Below are 21742 nucleotides of genomic sequence, written 5' to 3' on the forward strand. Positions count from 1 at the left end.
CCCGACACTGGGTTATCTATACACCAGCCATGAAGATAGAGACGGGGGTATGTCCTGCCACAAGTTCCATCTCTCTTTCCCCATTGGCTGACGTACTTGAGAGGTACAGACTTCCCGAAATGCCTAATGCAACCCCCCCTTCTTATATATATCCTCCCCTTCTTCTTTTTCTTGTGTCTCTGTTCTTTTTAGCTAAATCCAGGGATTTAGCACAGTCTTGGATAAGTCAATCAGTGGAATTTCTATGGAACTCCTTCCCATTGTTTCTTCTATCTCTCAGTATCAGGCTTTATCTACCAGCAGGCCCACAGTTTGTAAAGATACTCCCTTCTCATTCCTTTCACTACCTAATCTGAGTGTATATTAACCAACTGAACTTTTGTTTCAGGGTCTTCCCCCATCCCCAACAGTTCAAGACTGTGACCATCACTTCAACCAACAGTCTGAATTGCAACAATCAAGTTTCATCTTTGGATCCACAGGTGGTGATATCTTTCTAATCTCATCCTTTCTTTTGCTTTCTTTCCTTTCCCTTTTAGTATTTCATAAGTGTTATTTCCTTGCTTTTATATTACTATATATAATAACCAAAACAGCTACATACCTGCTTTCCATTGCAACCAAATTATTCTAAAATAAACCCTACATATAGATATATTTATAAACACTGATCATTCAGTGTTGTTTCACTCTAATCCGCCCCAAGGGATCTATTATCACCGTCACCTTCAGGGGTGGGTTGTAACAGAAGGCACCTAGAATCCTCATAACTTCACCTCTGAGTACATCCAAGAAAACTTTTCCATTAAAAAAGGCATCCTGATTCATATCACAAATTTTGAGTTACCAGGTTTCAACAGAAAAGAGAAAAAATAAACAACTTAAATGACTCTAAATTTCATTTAAACACATCCCTTGTAGACCTCAAACATCAGTGTAAAGCAGATCTTGGGAATTATATACAATTTCCATCTTAGCTCCAAGTGCTAGAACCTTTTTCTGCATGAAAAAGAATATCATTGATAGCTCAGGTCAAATTATTAAGTGGGTCCCTGCTACAACTCAGTTTGATTTAATTCATTGTCTTTTGTCTCTTTGGAGCAGATTTTGTGAATCTCACAACAAACACCCGGGCAACTGCTTAGTATTCAAAATTGCTAATGAGAATCCACAGAGATATCTCACAAAAAATAGGACTGGACACTTTCTCCAGGTATAATTTTATCAGGCTCTTTAGAACCCTGAAATAGAAGGCAAAAACATTTCAGTTATTTACTGAGGTTAAAATATCTGTATAGCTTGCATCTGGCCAGTGTCAATAAGATTGTAAGGGCTTTGAACTTTTACTTGTTCTTTTTTTGCGGCAGTAGTAAGAAGGTATAGATATTAGGCTATTATAGAATCATAGAATGCTAAAGGGTTGGAATGGACCTGAAAGATCATCTAGTTTGTTTAAATTTTAAATAGGCCATATAAATGCTGTTCTGTAGAATTGGATTAAAATAGAACTGAATAGAAAGCTTCTTCCATTTACACTCATGTAGACTGGCACTGCACACCATATAATAGAGGTATTATTTATGTAATACTCTATCTGTAATGCATATTCAGAAATGTCAATTGAAAATCAGCTTTCCACTGACATTTTTAAAGTTCCAGCATCAGCTCCCCTTTTTATGGTGATACCAAGTAACTCTAGCTTCATTTCCCTGTACATTACCACCAGCAAATAACACAGAAAATTGATTCTTAATGTGGAAAACAGGAATTGCTGAGACCAAGAAAGAAGTCATGCTCCTACTGAAATCCACGGCAAAATCCTGATAGATTTCAAGTAAGCCAATACTTCTGTGTAAATGCATCACTTTGGTACTCATAGCCCAAGCTGCTCAATGGCCTTGCCTAAGCCAGGAAATTAACCCTACATTGGCCATATCTTCTTTATCACTGCTGCAGGGAGGCATACATCATAATTCAGCCATGGAAGGTTGTTATGATCCAATTATTAAGGTTCTTTAGAAATACCTCTGCCTGAATTAAGGTGCAAACGAGACCATATGCCAGTCAATAGTATAAGTTTTATTTGATAGTAAATAAGAGACAGAGAGAGAGAAAGAAAAGAGAGAAAAGAGAGAAAAGAGAGAAAAGGAGGCGTACAGAGAAAGGTGGGGGGACAGAGAGGGACAGGGACAAAGGAATATCACCGCTCTGTTAGTCCCACTGGCGTCCTGATGAGACCTTCAGCTGGTCTCGGTGGTGGAGGTCCCCCCGAGAAAGCATAGAATCCCATGGGTTAATATATGCTCAGGCCAGGTGGCAATGTCCAGGCATGTCTCCCCAGGGGGAGGGGGCAGTCTCTTGCAGCAGACTCTGCTTGCATCACATGCACTCCTGTGGTGGAAGGCCTAGCACTTTGGGGGTCTTTGATGGATTATGACTCCCCCTCAGCTGCCTCTCACGTGAAAGTCCCGTGGATGTGGCCTGTGGGGTTGGGGGTTCCACAGCTGGGCCAGTTTGTGTAACGGAGGATGGGCTTTTATTGCCTCTGGCCAGAGGTTACTCCATGCACCCGAAACCTCCTCCCCCCCGCCTCAGCTGGGGGGGAAGTCTGTGCAAACCTGGCTTCTGTAAGCTGTGCTCTCCCCCCACCCCAAACTCAGCCAGAGATGATTCTCAGTGCAGCTGGTGGCTTTGGCTTTTGTGGATGCATACCTTTCCCTCAGCCTGAGATGACTGGACAATAGGTTTCCCTTTATCTAATCTCAGCAGTTTGACTCTCAGTCCAAAGTCCCAGTCAGGTATCTTCAGGGAGGCTTCTTTGTTTGCAGCTTCTTTATACAGTTTTTGTTATAATGAGCAAAACTTTATATCAATGTTTGACGCATGAACTATTTCAGTCTCTGACAGAGGTCCATGTACATGATGTTCCCTGATGTCAAAACCTGTACCAGAACCCCTCTATCTTCAGCATCACACCATCCCACACTACCTCTTGGAGCACTCAGAACTTCTCAAGGACTTCTGCCTTGTCCGCATACACTGGACTGGTGCAATGGCCTAATATTACCCCACCACACTTTCAACACCTAAATGAGGAGCTCCAGCTGGGAGCTGAGTCAGACCATGATCCCTGAGCTGGCAATGGAAAAAGATGGGCCCATGCCTTTGTGATAAACACATATCATAATGTTGGCTTTTCACAAATATGGCAATGGATAATATGTGTATTATTTTAATTCTTTTCTTATAGAGGTAGCCTTGCTGTGAAAAATTGCTGTGTAATGATGACTAAGGTCTTTCTTTCTAGTGCTAGCTGAGTTTAGAAATAGTAGTAAAATAGCTGTTATAGTTTTATTAGAATGCTTGAACTTTCTGCTTGAACTGGATAACATCCCACGAACGGACCCTGCCTCTGACACTCCAACTATCAGCACCTGTCGCCTGCAGAAACCACAATCTGGGAGTGATAACAGAATCAATGAAAGATGACTGCGCATGCTCCGAGGAGGTGGATCAGTTCCCAGAACATGCAAACTAGTTTAGAGAAAAATATGAATATGCATAACTGTTTATGAATATGCATTAGGCCAAAGAGTATGTAAAGGGTGTCTGTCCATACCAGGTGTGCTTTTTTTGGCTAAATACCAAAGCACCCAGCGCTGACCTTTTGCTTCTATCTGTCCCCTATTGTCTTTTATTAAACTTTTAAATCCTAACAGGAGAGCAAACCTTGTTTTTCACACAAACCCTCATCGATTGGGCACCTGGGGTACAGCGGTAATGATCTGTCCGGTATTCTTTCTCTCTCCATCTCTCTTTTTCCCCTTTGTTCCTTTTTCTGTCCCCCTTTGGTAGGAACACTTACCCTTCTTTATCAATAAACAGTTCTCAGATATAATATTGCTGCATTTGCGCTTTATTTTTTGTCCAAGAAATCTGTTAAAAAGAATCCTTCCCAACTCCCTCTTTTTACAGTGGAACGGGACACCCCTCTGCACAGTTCAGACCCAGGGACCAGCCATCACTGGTGAGCTACCCTGGGGACTGATTCCCCTCTCAGCCCTGCTGTTTTTCTGCCACTGCTCTGGGTTTTTCACTACACTGCAACCCAGCACCCTGTGCCTGCCAGGACACCCCGTGGGTCCTACTACAGCTGCAGAGTTTCTGCTACCTTTTGCTTACTACCCCTGGGTGAGCCAGCCCATGCCGTCCCAACGGCTGCTCCGAGGTTCCTGCTACAGCCCATTTCGCCATCCAGCCTGCCCGCTATTACCCAGAGGGAGATGCAGCAGAACTCGCACCACAGCGCCCTCTGCAGCCGCGGGGGAATCATCATGCCTACCCTGCCCTGCCAGGAGCCAACAGCGCCCCTGCCAGCTGTGACCGCAAGTACACCAAAGGGGCTTGACAGCCGAGAGAAGGTTGTTACTGGGTTTCTGGTTTTGTTTGTTGTTGCTGCCGTTGTTGTTGTTTGTTTGCCTTGTTATACATATGCATACTAGTAAAGAACTGTTATTCCTTTTTCCATATCTTGCCCGAAAGCCCCTTAATTTCAAAGTTATAACAATTTGGAGGGAAGGGGGGGATCATGTTATCCATTCTATGGGAGGTTCCTGCCTTCCTTGGCAGACACCTGTCTTTCAAACCAAGACAGTGGGGAAACACTCATAGCTGTTGTTTCCTGTTGTCCGAAGATTTGAGTTGTGCTTGATTCACCATTTTAATTTCTCTTCTCATAAACTCAGCAAAATTAATTAGAAACCCCTGGAAGAGACCATGTGGAACAAGATAATAATTTTTTTAGGATGGTCCATGGGAAACATAGGGGCTGCATCATTTTGGTTTAACCCCAACCGGAAACCAACCTCCATGCAGCTACTCGCTCACTCCCCCACTGTGGCAGGACGTCCTCCCCCTCCCCTCTCTCCTTCTGCTTCGTGGCAGAACACAGATAACTCCGGTGGGGTCAGAAGCCCAGCAGGAGGTTATCACGTGACACCCAAAGGTCTGAGACCTCTAACCTTGAATTCATATTTTAGTATGGAAAAAGGATGTGAAAAGAGAAAACAAAGAAATTAATATGTGACCGAAAGGCACGCTTTTACAACTATAAAAACTCATGAAAATATCACAGAGGTAGAGGGTTCCTACACACGCTCTGAAGATGTGCAAGGAGCTTCTCCCCAGAGTCTGGACGCAGACTCTGTGGTTACTTTCCTGGGAATTGAGTAAAAAGATTCCGAAGTATTCACCACCAATCGACTGGTAAAATACATTTGGTTCCTAAGTTATATTGTTCTTGCTAGCTGTTAATAAATATAAGTATCTTTTCATAATTGCAGTTTAGCTATCCATAGTTTGCAATTATGCTATTGCTGTGTAAGTATGTAGTTTGTCCTAAGTTTTTATGTCTGTAATTTTCTGTGTCTAATAAATGATAATTTATATCATATTAGACTTAATTGGCCATTATTAAAGGAACTTGCGAACGAAACCAGGTCTTGGGGTGCTAGCCACCCTAATAAGAGTTATTGCCTGTTGCTAAAAGCCTGAGCAAACAGCAGAAACTCATAAAACTCCTGTCTCCCATGCATAACACCCATCAGCGGGATCAAGGAGAGAATTAGAAGAGTAAAAGGTAGAAAATCCCATGGGTTGAGATGAAGATAGTTCAATAGGAAAAGGAAAAACTGTGCACACAAGCAAAGCAAAACAAGGAATTTATTCACTGTTTCCTGTGGCTAGCACAGGTCTTTCCCATGAGAATTCTTTTTGGGTTTTATAAATAAAGATAAAGTTTGGATGTTATTAAAAACAGTGTCCCAAGATCTGGACGGTGCAGGCCTGGCCAATCAGGCCTAGGGGGAGGTTTCTGACTGACCAATCTGGGTGACCTTTGAAAACTCTATATATATGATGAAATCAAAACAATAAAGGTCTTTCCTTCTTGCCATTGAGAACTGAGTTCTTTACTCTGCTAGCTGCTCAACAGCGACAGTTTCCCATAGGCAGGCAGGTGTTCAGCCATCTACAGGATAGCAGGGCCCTATCACGCATAACAGTTACTTGGGAAGACAAACACTATCACTCCAAACGTACCCCCCTTCTTCCTTCTTCCCCCCACTTTATATACTGGGCACGATGTCATATGGTCTGAAATATCCCTTTGGTCTCTTGGAGTCACCTGTCCCAGCTGTATATCCTCCCAACCTTCCATGTACCCCCATACCCCTTGCCAGTGCGGCAGTACAAAAAGCAGAAAAGGCCTTGGCTCTGTGTAAGCCCTGCTCAGCAATAACAAAAATATCTCTATTATCAACCCTGTATTCAGCACAAATTTAAAACATAGCCCCACACTAGACACTGTGAAGAAAATTTACTCTATCCCAGCCAAAACCAGCATGATCATTCCTTGACAGGGTTTGGGGATACTTTAGTTACATCTGAATTTCACTCTGCAAGATGGAATTGTGCACCCCAGAGAGGAAAGGATGAGTTTGTGCTTTCACCAGTTCTCTCTCTGGATTTTATTCCCTGTGAAGTTTGCTGCTCTCCTTATGACTGTTAAGAGGAGGTCGTTTCTAGTGATCTGCTTGGTCTCTTGCTTAAAAATATAAACAGTACAAGAAACACAAGGGTGAAAAATTCCATCTGCCACCAGATATGAATGCAGGTAATACAACAAGAAAAGGATTTGTGTTAAAGACTCATGATTTAATGATGAATAAATGGCAGTTGTGTTCACATGCCGTACACAACATCTGGGAAATGTGATTTGTTTTCCATTAATCATACTTGTTCTTCTACTGAATAGCTACCCACAGATCTGCAAGGGTCCCTGGGATACCTGGGATTTTAAAATGAAAGAAGGCACAACAAGCTCAAAATTATGTGAAACCAAGTGGGAGATTGTCCTGTGATTGCTCAGAAACCCATAGGGTGGCACACATCTGACGATATCACTGACTCATTAGCCTCAGTCAAAAGCACATTCCAAGTTTCAACTACCTACAGATCTCCATGGTGTACACTTAATTTTAAATTAATGAAAACAGCTGGGTGGAAAGCTGAACAGCAGTAGAAGGCATAGAAGCTACAAGATTATTATTTATTTTTTAAGAAACTATCAGTCCTGTCAGAATGAAGTTCTACCTGCAACAGACTGGGCTGTTGAGATAAAAATAAGAACATATGGGAAGCCAATATTTTATGATTTAACAGGTTTTTTTCCCTGTGGATGAGGCCCTATCCACTATGTTCAAGGAATAATAAATATCCAGTGAGGCTTGCTTTACTCTGTGGACCACAGGGATGGATTTAATGTATAGAAAGTGGTACATATGGCTTGTAACCCTGTCTCCATCCCTTATGGCTTTGTTGTCTGAGGTCCTCCAATTGGCTCCCCCAATTATGCACTGCAGAAAAGGCAGCACCTCCCAGCCCAGATTGCAACTGTCCTGCCTTGCCATCACCTCAATGCAACTCCCTGTCCAGGCTCAAGGGCTCAGGTTGGCATTCAACCTTGCATATGTTGCATACCATCTGCAATCTTATGCACAAGAGTTTTGAGGAGTGGCTGAGGAAGCTGGGGATGTTCAGCCTGGAGAAAAGGAGGCTCAGGGGGAACTTCATCACTCTCTACAACTACCTGAAGGGAGGTTGTAGCTGGGTGGGGGTCACTCTCTTCTCCCAAGTAACAAGTGACAGGACAAGAGGAAATGGCCTCAAGTTGTGCCAGGGAAGGTTTAGGTTGGGTATTTGTCGGGGTTTATTGCTCCATGCGAGGCGAGAACGACATAACACCAATGTGATGCAGAGAGTCGTCTACCTTTATTTTCAGCAGCGCTTCTTTTAAAGCCTTTATTCTTCCCTACATGCACCACGGAACTCTACATATGGCTCGTACATGTGCCATGCAATCATACAATTGGTTACATGCTATTAACACGAGCTAATCATGCATTATATGATTGGTATATACTAAAACCGCAGTTTCCTACTTTTGGGCAATATATCCTGTTTTCTTTGGCCAGCAAGCAATCTCCTACTTTTGGGCGATATATCTGGTTTTCTCTGGCCAGCTGCTTGCTTTCTTGCAGCATCAGCAAAATACTTCCTCTTATCTATCTTCAATGACTTTTATAGGTCTGTTAAGACAGACCAGGCCCCAACAGGTATTGGGGAAAATTTCTTCACTGAAAGGGTTGTCAAGTATTGGAACAGGCTGTCCAGAGCAGTGGTGGAGTCACCATCCATGGAGGAATTTAAAAGATGTGTAGATGTGGCACTTGGGGACATGGCTTGGCAATGCTGGATCAGTGGTTGGACTTGATGGTTTTAGAGGTCTTTTCCAACTGAAATGATTCTATGATTCTATCTGATGTACTGTTTGGTTCCTGTAAGGAACCTGCCAACATGAAGTAAGGCTAGACCTTCTAAGTATCCCTCCTGCACTTGTCACTAAGGGGAAAAGATAAAGGCAAAAACCACTCTTCAGCTCTTTACAGAAACGATATCACTCATTCTTATTGAAAAGTTCAAATCTCTTCAGTGTAGCTCCCCAGAGCTTGGGAAAAGTGACTTCGACCAGTGAATTGAGCTTGAGCTCACTTTGATGTACAAAACTGTGGGGGACGAAAAAGTGTTATGGAATAAGTAAAGGGCCTTTGCTCGCTTTTGCTCACTGATGATTCACAAAAAGCACTTTGGGAAATGTACAGCTGACATGCAGACAAGAACAAGTTATGTAAGCTTTGCGTGGACAGCACCTGGTCGAAGTGCTAACTGGTCAAGGGAGCTCGTGAACAGCAACACAGGTGTAGCGTCGGGGAGCAAGGCAATTAGGTCTTGTTCAGAAAATCTCCTTATTAACAAAGAAACAAGCCTCTTTATGCCCTCCAATTGGCAGGCTAGGCGTGGATTGGCTGTATGCCTGTCAATCACATGCCTTCCCATCCAATCACCATGCAGTGTCCATGCATCTCGCTGGCCAATCCCTGCCTCTCGCAGGAAGCATTTGGGTGGACCTAACAGCCATCTCCCACAATAAGGGATGTGGCATGCGGCCAGTGTGTGTTTTGTTTAGTTAACAAGAATGCTAACAAGAATATTTTTAGCCAGAATATTTTTAGCACAGTATAAAGCCTTGAAAATAATATTTTTAGCACAGTATAAAAAGCCTTGCATAGTTGTACAGTATAAAAGGCCTTGAACAATTGTAATAAACGATTCTCTTTGCTGGAATCAAGACAGTCCGTGCCTCATTCACTATAGACAACTGGTCTCCATCCAGACTGCTGACTTCCAGCCACTGAGGATCACAAGTTGCTGATCTTTCCAAACTTACCACTTTCCTTTGGTAAGTTTGTAAAGCTCTTCTCAGCCATGCCTGCTTGCTTGCTGGTGAACATAAGGCACAAAGCTGATGTGATTTTCCTTAAGTCAGTAGTAGGGCAGAGCACATTACAACACAATGTTTGAGGCCAAAAGCACAGTTCTGGCTTGCAAAGCATCATCTCCCATAATCACTATTTTGCTCCCTCCAATTTCCCTACTTTATATCTTTACAGGTGACCCCTGTCCTGAGTTTTATTTCCTTCCAGCTTTAATCTTGTTTTATTAAGACCATTTAGAACTGATATATATATATCAACCCTATAATACCCTGCTGACACAAAAAATGTTGACACATCAAGTTGAAGTGCTGGAACCACCATTTTCCAGTGGCTTTTTGAAATTGTAACAAGCGACACATCATTTGCCATCCAATCCACTTGTGCAATAGGCAAAAAGCCAAGCAAACTGCTTTTCCTCTCCATAAAGTAGTAATTTGTGTGGCAGTCAGACTGACTCAGGCTGCATAGGGAATGAAGATCAAAGGGGAAATTCACCTGCCTGTCTTGATTGCTATTGATCTGAATAGTAGCCACTTTATCAGTAGCACTTTGCCATCACCCCTCAGAGATCAGAGCCTCCTGTATCTTCCCAGCCCTTTTATTTATAGAACCATATAATAAATGCATTAATAAATGCATTTTCTTTCCTCAGTTTCCTTTTGTGTGTGTGTGTGTTCTGTTTTGTTTCATGAGTAGAAACAAAGGGTTGGCCTCAGTGTCAAGGAAAAAGAAAGGTATATGGTCCCATTTCAGCAAAGCATATAAATATGTGCTCAGTTTTGAACAGGGTGTCTTGGTTTGAAAGACAGGTGTCTGCTAAGGAAGGCAGGAATCTCCCCCAGAATGGAGAATATGACCCCCTTCCCTCTGAATTATTATAACTTTGAAATTAAGGGGCTTTCAGGCAAAGATATGGGAAAAATAATAAAAAATCTTTACTAGTATGAATAACAAGGCAAACAAACAACAATGGCAGCAACAACAAACAAACCCAGAAACCCAGTAACAACCTTCTCTCGGCTGTCAAGCCCCTTTGGTGCAGTTACGGTCACAGCCGGCAGGGGTGCTGGGTGGCTCCTGGCCAGGCAGGACAGGTGCGATGTCCTCTGCACCCCGTGGCTGCAGAGGGCGCTGTGGCGCAGGTTCAGTCGTGTCTGTTTTTCACGCGGCGATGGCGGGCGGGCTAGATGGGGGAACGGGCTGCCGCTGGAACCTCAGGGGCGGCAGCTGGAATGGCAGAGGCTAGCTCACCCAGGGTAGCGAACAAAAGGTGGCAGAAACTCGGCAGCTGTGGCCGGAACCGCAGGTGTCCCGGCAGGCACGGGGTGTTGGGTTGCAATGTAGCAAAAGAACCGGAGCAGTAGCAGAAAAACGGCAGGGGTTGAGCGGGGAATCTCTCTCCTGGATGGCTCACCAACGATGGTTAGTCCCTGGGTCCGGGCTGTGCAGAGGGGAGGGCGACCCCCCCGGCAAGGGGACGGGGTCGTCCCGGTCCCCGGGTTCCCGGCGCGGCACGCGCTGGCTCTGAGATCCCAAAACAGCAGGGAAGCAGAGAAACGAGCCAGCAGCGTCAAAGGAGAAAGAAACCAAAAGAAACAGGAGGCAAAGCCGGTGTGCAACTGTATCTCGGAGAGACCCGTGCTGCCCTGGCTGTCCAAAATCGCCTGCCTGGACGGAAAGGGCCGAGCTCCCCCTATCTCCCCTCCCCAACTCTTGCAGGAAATCCCGGGCTGGCTAGCAATTACTGTGATATCCCCGGAGCCAAGGGGTGGGCAGCGGCCATCATAGACACAAAACAAAAAACCAAATATGGGATGGGATAAAAAGATATCCCCGAGACACTGGGCAACAAACACATACCGTTCATCTTAGAGGCATGTAAATATGCACAGGGTTTTGAAATGCAGCTGCATGACACAGAAGCAAATGCCACTGAGGGAAGAAACTGGTCAGCTGATTATTCGTTTTCCATCTTTGCTTCCTTTCTCTTCCTCTAGTTCATTACTGCTAATTACTGGGGTGGTCGGGGCAAAGCAAACAACTGCCTGATGAAAGCAAGGAACTACAGAACCCTAATGCCTTTTTGCATTACACTTTGAATGGTAAAAGGGACAAGGAAGACTGTAAAAATAAAGAGGGAAAATGAAATTCCAAACCATGCAGCTAAGAAATGAATAAATTACTCTTCTCTTCGTGCTGCCACTGTTACACAACCTGCCTGCATTGAACTGAGACATATGTGATCCTCTTCTAATTGAAATCACTTCACCTTGACCTCCAACAGTAGGTCTTGATGGTCTTGATGCCAGCAAAGCACTAGCAGTAGGTTGTAGGAAATCCCAACTGGGGACCTGAGCTGCATTCACATGGCATTAATCTTGCACTAAGTGGCACTAAGTCAGGAGGCATCAGCAAGCCTGTACAACAGCCATTGTGCCCATCTGATGCTGTTGGTGGTGTGTCAGCCCAGGTTGATTTTCCCCCAGAGTCCTAGGTTTGCTCACGGGAGGGTGGAGCCTAGAGCTGTGTGCATATGGTTAAGTCTCTATTCTATACCATCTATGTCATCACTGGGGAGCGTGGCTTCAGGGGGAAGGAAAAAAGGAACGTAGGCTGCAAGTCTGCCATTTTGTTCTATTTCTTCCTTGGGGAAGTGGCCGGGACAAGCACTGTGGACTCTGCACTTCTTCCACCACTGCCCATCTGTCAGAGACTGGAAAGAGTAATCTGTTTTGAGAAATCTTGGGATGCTTGGAATGTGTGGTAGGGGGTGGTTCAGGCCTTGCTCTGGTGAGGTAGTGCCCTGCCTCCCATACGCCCCCAGCTCCACAGTGTCTGTCAATCATAGCACATTGCAGGTAGTCCTCCCAATGCTGCCTAACCCAGCCCCTGAGTGGCCGAGCAACCAGAATACTCACCTGGGAGGAAGGTGCTACGATGGAGACAGGAGTTTAGATAAATCTCTGCCTTTTGTCTAGGCCTTTGACAGCAGGCAGCAGCTCTATTGGGATGGCCAGCACCCCGAGACCCAGTCTCATTCACAAGTTCTTTAATAATGGCCGATTAGGTCTAATGTGACATAAATTATCATTTATTAGACACAGAAAATAACAGACATAAGACTTAGGACAAAACTACATAATACACAGGAATAAAATAAAAGCAAAACTACGAGTAGCTAAAAATGCAGTGCACAAAAAGGTACCAATTATTTCAGCTAGCAAGAAATAACTTAGGAACCAAATGTATCTTGTGGTGGTGGATGAGACCACCTCAGGAACTGCTGGGGAGCCGAGCTGTCCCGGAACAGCAGGAATTCGGTGGTGTGAAAGTCCTAAGGTTTGAAATACACCCCTTTGGGAATAAGATGGTCCCTCCCTAGACTATGTAAATCCTCCTATGTTGATTGGCTGTAACCTAACCCCTGACTCCACCCCTCCCTTCTCCCCATTGGTTGTGGTATTCCCCCCGCCTTCTCTTCCTTTGCCCTCAGATGATTGGTCTGTATCCCTATATCTAGGGAAACCCCAAAGTTTCCCTTTCTCTTTCACTCCTGGACCCCTTCAGAATAAAACCTCTGGAACTCCACGTGACTGAGCGCTCTGGGTTCTTTGTCCCTGGTAATGAATGAGCTATCCAAAGCTCCCTGGGTAAGTGAGAATCTGTGCCTTACACCGGCTTGGGTGTGAGAAGCACCAGAGCAGTGCTGGCCGAAGTGATCTCATTAAAGCCTCAGAGACGCTTTCGGTAAACGCAGAGGCCTATTCCACCCTCCACCACCCACTGCGATAAGTGGCGCCCGAACAGGGACCTGAAAAATCCCTGAAAGTGTCTCGAAAGGCTTTGTGCCACAGATGTCACGATCGGAGCAGCTACTTCCCTCGAAAACAGGTCTAAATTTTATTAGATTTGTTTAAAGAGGCAGCTGACAAATCTCCGCTTGTCTCGGACGGGAGAAATTGGCTGAATCCAGGAAACCACGCCGAAAGTTTATTCCACTCTCAGAAGGCTTGAAGGTTGGTAAGTGAGGCCTCGCTAGATGGATCCTTTTTGAATTTTTTTTGTTTTGTTTTTATTTTATCTTTTCCTTTCGGTGTTGGGAAGAATTTATTTGGGGAGGATGAGTGGGAAGTTGACCCGTCCCCAATCAGAGTTTTATACCCTACTGTCAGAAGTTGTGGGCATTGGAATTTTTTCTCCATCCCTGTTACTAAGCAACAAATATCTGGGTGCTTAGAGTCATCAATTCTTTTGTAAGAGACAAAAGGGTGTGCTAGTTGGGGCAAGGGGAGGAAAGCCAGCCGGCCATTGGAACCGGCACTCGTTCGTGGGACACCAGGAGGAAAGGGACTTCTCTTTGCTTCTGGCTGCGACTGCGGGAGATCCAACTGTGCTCTGCCTTCTCCTCCTGGCTGGGTGAGCTTTGATTCAACCTTTTTCCCACTGGAAGTGCACGTTTTCCTGGCTGCATTTTTCGCAGCAGCTGCAGGGGAGTCCGGCTGTCCCTGCTGCCCGCCCCGCTTTTGCCACACGAGACCGCGGCATCTGCCGTGACTGCAGAGTCTCTGTCACCTCGCTGGCTAGCCGGGCAGAGCCAGCCCCCTGCCCCTGCCACTCTGCTCGCCGCTCCGAGCTGCCTGCCTGCTTCTCAGCCTGCCTGCCATTACCAGCTGTGTGAGGCTGACCTGACCCTGCGCCACAGCGCAGCCTGCAGCTGCTCAGGAGTCATCGCACCTGCCCTGCCCAGCCGGGAGCTCAACAGCGCCCCTGCTGCTTGCGACCGTGATTACACCACACGGGAAAGTGCTCGGCAGATCAAAGGACATCTGTTACTGGTTTTTTCTCTGGTTCTATGTGTTGTTGTTATTCTTGTTATTGCTTGTTTACTCTGCTACAGATGCTAGTAAAGAACTGTTATTCCTTTTCCCATACCTCTGCCTGAAAGCCCTTGATTTCAAAATTAAAATAATTCGGAGGGAAGGGAAATCACATTCTCTGTTCTAAGGAAGGGTTCCACCTCTCTTAGTAGGCACCTGTCTTTTCAAACCAAAACAGATATTGGCGCCCAATGTGAGGCACAAGGGCATTGGAAGAAAGAAGGAATAACTGTTTCTGTGAGACCTACTTTAGTGTGGTGAACATCAAAACCTCATTAAGTAGCACCATGTTGTCCAGTATACCCTGGTTCGGTTGGCACATGTGACCACACTTTTCCCATTTGCAGCTCCCTACCTAAACATGGGCCCTATAACTAAGGTGTATTGGTTTGAAAACAAACCAGTGGGAGATCACAAGTCAAGATTAAAATTAAAAATAAGTGAAATAATACAAGGAAAAAGCACTGACAAAGTCAGATACAACCCAACACCCTGTTAGGGTGGTAGTAGCAGTCCAACTGAAGTAGTCCAGTTGAAGCGGTGATCCTGTGAAGGTCTAGTCTCCAGCTGAAGATCCAGTGGTAGCTCTGGTCCTCTGGGAACCCAGTAGACAGGGCTCGCTCAGGCAGTTCCAAGGCCAGGTTATATCCAGGTGGGAACACCTGGTTCCTCCCTCCTGGGCAGAGCATCCCACAATGGGATGAGATAAGTCCATGAGTCACACGGTGGGTCCCTGATGGCCCATTGCCTGTCATCCGGAGTGGGTCATTAGCAGGTGATAGCAGCTAACGGCCCACAGCTGGTGGTAATAGAATACTTAACTACATCTATATTGCAACCTAGGACATTATCCACCCCTTATTCTATTACCATCTACAGAGTTCTCACTTAAGATAAGGTCTCCTTGTGGTACACAATGGGTTTCCCCATCTGCCTTCATCACCCACCAAGTATAACCAGGTCCTTGGGCAAAAACCACTCCACGGATGGGTTTGCCTTTGCCTGAGGTGGGACTAATCCAAACAGTCTTTCCTAAAAAACTTCTTACGTGTACCACAGGGACTTTATCTCCATCCACTGTGTGCAAAGGTTCGGACTGGGCAGGACCGGCTCGATTGATAGAACCTCTTCTGTAAACCATCCAGGTGGCCTTTGTTAAGTTCAGTTCCCAATTTTTGAAGGTTCCCCCGCCAAGTGCCTTCAAAGTTGTCTTAAGTAGTCCGTTGCACCGTTCAACTTTCCCGGCAGCTGGTGCATGACAGGTGATGCGGTATATCCATTCAATTCCGTGTTCTCTAGCCCAGGTGCTTATGAGGCCATTCTTAAAATGGGTTCCATTGTCAGACTCGATTCTCTCAGGGGTACCATGTCTCCACAGGACTTGCTTTTCCAGGCCCAAGATTGTGTTCCGGGCAGTAGCATGAGGCACAGGGTAGGTCTCTAACCATCCTGTGGTTGCTTCCACCATGGTCAACACGTAGCGCTTTCCTTGGCGGGTTTGGGGAAGTGTGATGTAGTCAACTTGCCATACTTCCCCATACCTGTACTTTGACCATCGTCCCCCATACCACAGAGGCTTCACCCGCTTGGCCTGTTTGATTGCACCACAGGTTTCACAGCTGTGGATGACCTGTGAGATGTTGTCCATGGTCAAGTCCACCCCTCGGTCACGAGCCCACCTGTATGTCGCATCTCTCCCTTGATGACCAGAGGCATCATGGGCCCAATGAGCTAGAAATAATTCTCCTTTGTGCTGCCAGTCCAGATCCACCTGTGACACTTTCACCTTGGCAGCTCAGTCCACCTGCTCGTTGTTACGATGCTCTTCATTAGCCCGACTCTTAGGTACATGTGCATCCACGTGTCGAACTTTCACGGTCAGCTTTTCTGCCCGGGTGGCAATGTCCTGCCAAATCTCAGCGGCCCAGATGGGTTTTCCTCTGCGCTGCCAGTTAGCCTTTCTCCAGCGATCTAACCATCCCCACAGTGCATTGGCTACCATCCAGGAGTCGGTGTAGAGATAGAGGCTTGGCCATTTCTCTCGTTCAGCAATATCCAAAGCCAGTTGGATGGCTTTAAGCTCTGCGACCTGACTCGATCCACCTTGTCCCTCGGTAGCCTGTACAGCTTGTCGTGTGGGGCTCCATACTGCAGCTTTCCATTTCCAATCTGCGCCTACAATTCGGCAGGAACCATCGGTGAAGAGGGCATAGCGTCTTTCACTCTCCGGCAGCTCGTTATACGGGGGTGCTTCCTCGGCACGTGCTACTTGCTCCTCTGCTTCTTCTGAAGATAATTTAAAAGTCTCACCTTCAGGCCAGTTCGTTATAATTTCCAGAATCCCAGGGCGATTAGGGTTTCCAATACGGGCGCGCTGCGTGATGAGGGCAATCCATTTGCTCCACGTGGCATCAGTGGCATGGTGGGTAGAGGGAACCCTTCCCTTGAACATCCACCCCAGCACTGGCAGTCGGGGTGCAAGGAGAAGTTGTGTTTCTGTGCCGATCACCTCTGAGGCGGCTTGGACTCCTTCGTAAGCTGCCAAGATTTCTTTCTCGGTGGGAGTATAGTTGACTTCAGACCCTCTGTAACTTCGACTCCAGAATCCTAGTGGTCGACCTCGGGTCTCGCCAGGCACCTTCTGCCAAAGGCTCCAGGACAGACCATGGCTCCCGGCTGCAGAGTAAAGCACATTCTTTACCTCTGGTCCTGTCCTGACTGGGCCAAGGGCTACCGCATGAGCAATCTCCTGTTTGATCTGGGTGAAGGCTTGCTGCTGTTCAGGGCCCCAGCGGAAATCGTTCTTCTTGCGGGTTATGAGGTAGAGAGGACTCACAATCTGGCTGTACTCAGGGATGTGCATTCTCCAAAAGCCTATGGCGCCTAGGAAAGCTTGCGTCTCCTTCTTGTTGGTTGGTGGAGACATCGCGGTGATCTTATTGATGACCTCAGAAAGAATCTGATGCCGTCCGTCTTGCCACTTTACTCCCAGGAACTGGATCTCTCGGGCAGGTCCCTTGACTTTGCTCTTCTTGATGGCGAAACCGGCTTCCAGGAGAATTCTGATGATTTTCTCTCCTTTCCCAAATACTTCCGTTGCTGTGTCCCCCCACACAATGATGTCATCAATATACTGCAGATGTTCTGGAGCCTCACCCTTTTCCAGAGCAGCCTGGATCAGTCCATGGCAGATGGTGGGACTGTGCTTCCACCCCTGGGGCAGTCGGTTCCACGTGTACTGCACACCTCTCTAGGTGAAAGCAAACTGAGGCCTGCACTCTGCTGCCAGAGGAATGGAGAAAAAGGCATTGGCAATATCAATGGTCGCATACCACTTTGCTGCCTTGGATTCCAGCTCATATTGAAGTTCCAACATGTCCGGTACAGCAGCACTCAGTGGTGGTGTGACTTCATTCAGGCCACGGTAATCCACCGTCAGTCTCCATTCTTCACTGGACTTACGCACTGGCCATATAGGGCTGTTAAAGGGTGAGTGAGCCTTGCTGACCACCCCTTGGCTCTCCAGTTCCCGAATCATCTTATGGATGGGGGCCACAGAGTCTCTGTCAGTGCGGTATTGCCGGCGGTGCACTGTAGCTGTAGCAATTGGTACACGCTGTTCTTCAATTCTCAGTAGTCCCACAGCAGATGGGTTGTCTGAGAGACCAGGCAGGGTATTCAGTTGTCTTATGTCTTCTGTCTCTATGGCTGCTATCCCAAAAGCCCAGCGATGTCCCTTTGGGTCTTTGAAATATCCACTCCTGAGATAATCTATGCCGAGGATGCATGGGGCGTCTGGACCAGTCACAATGGGGTGTTTCTGCCACTCGTTCCCAGTTAAACTCACTTCAGCTTTCAGTACAGTCAGCTGCTGGGATCCTCCTGTCACCCCAGAAATAGAAATGGATTCAGTCCCCACATACCTGGATGGCATCAGGGTGCACTGAGCGCCGGTGTCAACCAAAGCCGTGTATCTTTGTGGGTCAGACGTGCCAGGCCATCGGATCCACACAGTCCAATAGATCCGATTATCCCTTTCCTCTACCTGGCTAGAGGCAGGGCTCCTCTAATCCTGTTTTTGGTGCATGATGTTCTTCTCCTGTAAATGTGTTCCTGAGGTCCCTTCAAGAGGATCAGTCATATTATCACTTCCATTCTGTCAGGGGTTCTGTCCACAAGAGACTGGGGCAGTGTTGTACCTAGATGAGCCTCCTGAAGTGGATGTTTCTTTTTTTAATTCACGTACCCGGGCTGCTAAGGAGGAGGTGGGTTTCCTATCCCACTTTCTCATGTCTTCCCCATGCTGCTGTAGGAAAAAACAGAGGTCACGTCGTGGAGTTTGTCTTCTTTCCCTGGCTGGGGGATGTCTGCTCCTGATGGCAGAGACTCTGGTTGGTTTCGGTGTGACATGGAAAAATCCTTCTTTGAACTCTTTCCTTAGTTTCTGGAGGCTCTCTTCAATCAAGCTCCGGACTTGCTCGGCCAGGTTTGTTTCCACTGATGAGACCTGAGTGCGTAGTGGAGCGGTGACAGTGTCCTCGTAAATTCTCAGTTTGTTTGTTAACACGCCCACCTTGTCTTCGCCTTCCCTCCACTGCAGTGTTGTCAGGTAACGAGAGTATATCTCTGGTCCGAGCCGTGCGAATCTTAGCCACATTTGTGAAGTGCACTGGACATTATCTGGGTTCTTGGGGAATCTCTCGTTGTCCGAGAAAATGATCTCTAGCACAGCCAATTCCCTCAGGCATCGGATACCTTGTTCTATTGTGTTCCATTTTCTTTGGTGCATCTGGAGGTCTTCTTTGCAGAGATATCTGTCCCGTACACTCGCCAGCAATCGCCGCCAGAGGCTGAGAGTTTCCTGGGTTTTCCCAATCCCCTGGTCAATAACCACATCCTGGGACAGGGATCCCAGTTGCCTGGCCTCACTTCCGTCCAGAATGGTGTCATTAGCGGCAGCATCCCAGATGCGGAGCAGCCAGGTTAAGATGGACTCATTTGCCTGCCGGGTGAATTCCCTCCGTAGGTCCCGCAGCTCCCCCAGGGATAGAGAGCGAGTGATGATCTCCGGCTCTGTCTCTTCTGCTTGGTGAGATGGTCCTGCTGCATCCTCATCAGTCGCTATGCGGACTGATTTGCTCTTTGATTTCTTTTTCTGGACGGGGGCAACTGCTACCGGCTTCAACTGTTCTGATTTGGTGATGGTCTGTGTTGAGACGTCGACTGCTCCTTTGGTTCTTTTCCTCTTGCCTGCTGATTTGCTTCGTTTCTCCTCCTCACGAAGACAAAGTATTGTTCTGTTCTTCAGCATGAGGTACACGGTGCTGGTTGCAGAGAAAAAAGAAAACAGAACTAACAGGAAGATTATGCCATCTTTAGCATCCAGAGAGAACTCAATATTGTCAAAGACGGCTGTGCCCGGCCTGAAATGCTGGAAGAAACCGCTCTCTCCTCCTAGCCCCAGAGGGTGGGTGCGATTGCTGAGGAGGTCCCAGACAGAGCAGCTCAGGTTAGGCCAGGCAGACAAAGTCGAATATATATAACGAATGGTGTTCATTGCCTCACAGGTTACCATGCAATAGGCATAATAAACCAGTAGAGCAATTTTCATGCCATGCCCTGATCGTAACAAGAGCAATATGACGGGCAGATAGTTTCCCATTTGAGGAAAGATATAGAGAGCGAGATAAAGCACCCATATAGATAAGCTGAGCATCATGGTGATAGGATTTCTGAGTTTCCCAGGTCGTGCCCCACGTTGGGCGCCAAAATATGTATTGGTTTGGAAACAAACCAGTGGGAGATCACAAGTCAAGATTGAAATTAAAAATAAGTGAAATAATACAAGGAAAAAGCACTGACAAAGTCAGATACAACCCAACACCCTGTTAGGGTGGTAGTAGCAGTCCAACTGAAGTAGTCCAGTTGAAGCGGTGATCCTGTGAAGGTCTAGTCTCCAGCTGAAGATCCAGTGGTAGCTCTCGTCCTCTGGGAACCCAGTAGACAGGGCTCGCTCAGGCAGTTCCAAGGCCAGGTTATATCCAGGTGGGAACACCTGGTTCCTCCCTCCTGGGCAGAGCATCCCACAATGGGATAAGTCCATGAGTCACACGGTGGGTCCCTGATGGCCCATTGCCTGTCATGCGGGGTGGGTCATTAGCAGCTGGTAATAGCTAACGGATGGCCCATTGCCTGTCATCCGGAGTGGGTCATTAGCAGGTGATAGCAGCTAACAGCCCACAGCTGGTGGTAATATAATACTTAACTACATCTATATTGCAACCTAGGACATAAGGTTATTGTGGCTGTTATCCAGTTTGCACAATGGGCCAATAGGGTGAAGAATTTATGGATTTTTCAGCTCATTTTGACAGCAGGCACATGGTTACAGGTTTTTGACACCATCAGTACATGTTTTTGGAGTGTGTTTGGTAATGGTACCTTTTGTGAGGAGATAACACCAGGAGAAGGTTTTTTTCAATCTTTCATTCATTACTTTGGGCCTACCCAACTAGTGCTCGAAAGGTTCAGATACTCTCTTAATGCTTATGATACCATACAGTGCCTGGTGTTGCTGTGGCTGATAGGTCTATCCTACCTTGCATTCCGGGATAAGGTGAAACTTCCCTGGGTAACCGTTCTAACAGCTGTGCCAGGGAATAGGGATGCGGCCACAGAGCCCGGGGCTGTCCCAGAGCCTGGGGGTACCTCATGGCCTGACCCTGTCCAACAGCCTGCCTCAGAAATGAATTGTCCGGAGTGGGTGGGGGTGCTAGTGGAGGAGATACACAAAATACACTAGCTGCTGAAGGAATACATCTCCCTAGCAGGTGGAAAACCCTCTCCTTGCCCCAAAGGGAAAGAGTGTGATGATGCAGCAGCAGAACCCACAGACATTACAACTGTCCAGGTTCCAGCTGAACCCCAAGAGCAGCCACAGCCAGCAGCAGTTGCCCCTGTGGTGCGTACAAAGTATAAGACCAAATCAGTATGCCCAGTTAATGATGATGGGGAGCCATTGCCCTCACAACCAGCAGTGGAGTCTGAGCCCATAATCATCACTGAGTCCTTCCACTTCGATAGTCTCCGTAATCTGCGAAATGATGTTGTGCGATGGGGGCGCGAGGCTTTCTCAACCTGGAAACCTCATGGGCCCAGGCGTGCAGTTGGATAATAACGAAGCAAAGAATTTGGGACCCTTGGCCCAGGACCTGGGTGTTGACAAAGTGTTTGCAAGGGAGCCAGGGCCCCTTTCTCTCTGGGAGAGGCTTTTAATGGGTGTAAGAGAGAAGTTTGTCCACAAAGACAGAATGCAGGACCACTACTGTAGAACGTCCTGGAAGACCGTTGAGGAAGGGATCCAACGGCTGAGAGAAGCAGCAGTAATGGAGGTGCTCTTTGGGAGGGATGGACAGCATGAAAATGATCCTGACAGGGTCAGGTGCACCGGGCAAATGTTGTAGAGCCTTG

The 21742-nt window shown here is 46.8% G+C and overlaps 1 long non-coding RNA gene across 2 annotated transcripts; it reads left to right on the forward strand.

Moving 5' to 3' along the window:
• The first annotated feature begins 226 nt into the window (after positions 1–226).
• Positions 227–4070, forward strand: LOC146425283 (uncharacterized). Of its 2 annotated transcripts, none has more exons than XR_014846542.1 (3): positions 227–482; positions 1727–1834; positions 2898–4070. It is a non-coding gene; the product is annotated as an uncharacterized LOC146425283 (long non-coding RNA). The 2 variants fall into 2 exon arrangements; XR_014846541.1 differs by lacking the exon at positions 227–482 and adding an exon at positions 497–1213.
• The last annotated feature ends 17672 nt before the right edge of the window (positions 4071–21742 follow it).

Source organism: Lichenostomus cassidix, chromosome W (assembly GCF_008360975.1).
Source record: "Lichenostomus cassidix isolate B80296 chromosome W, HeHo_3.0, whole genome shotgun sequence".
Classification (NCBI taxonomy): Eukaryota; Metazoa; Chordata; class Aves; order Passeriformes; family Meliphagidae; genus Lichenostomus; species Lichenostomus cassidix.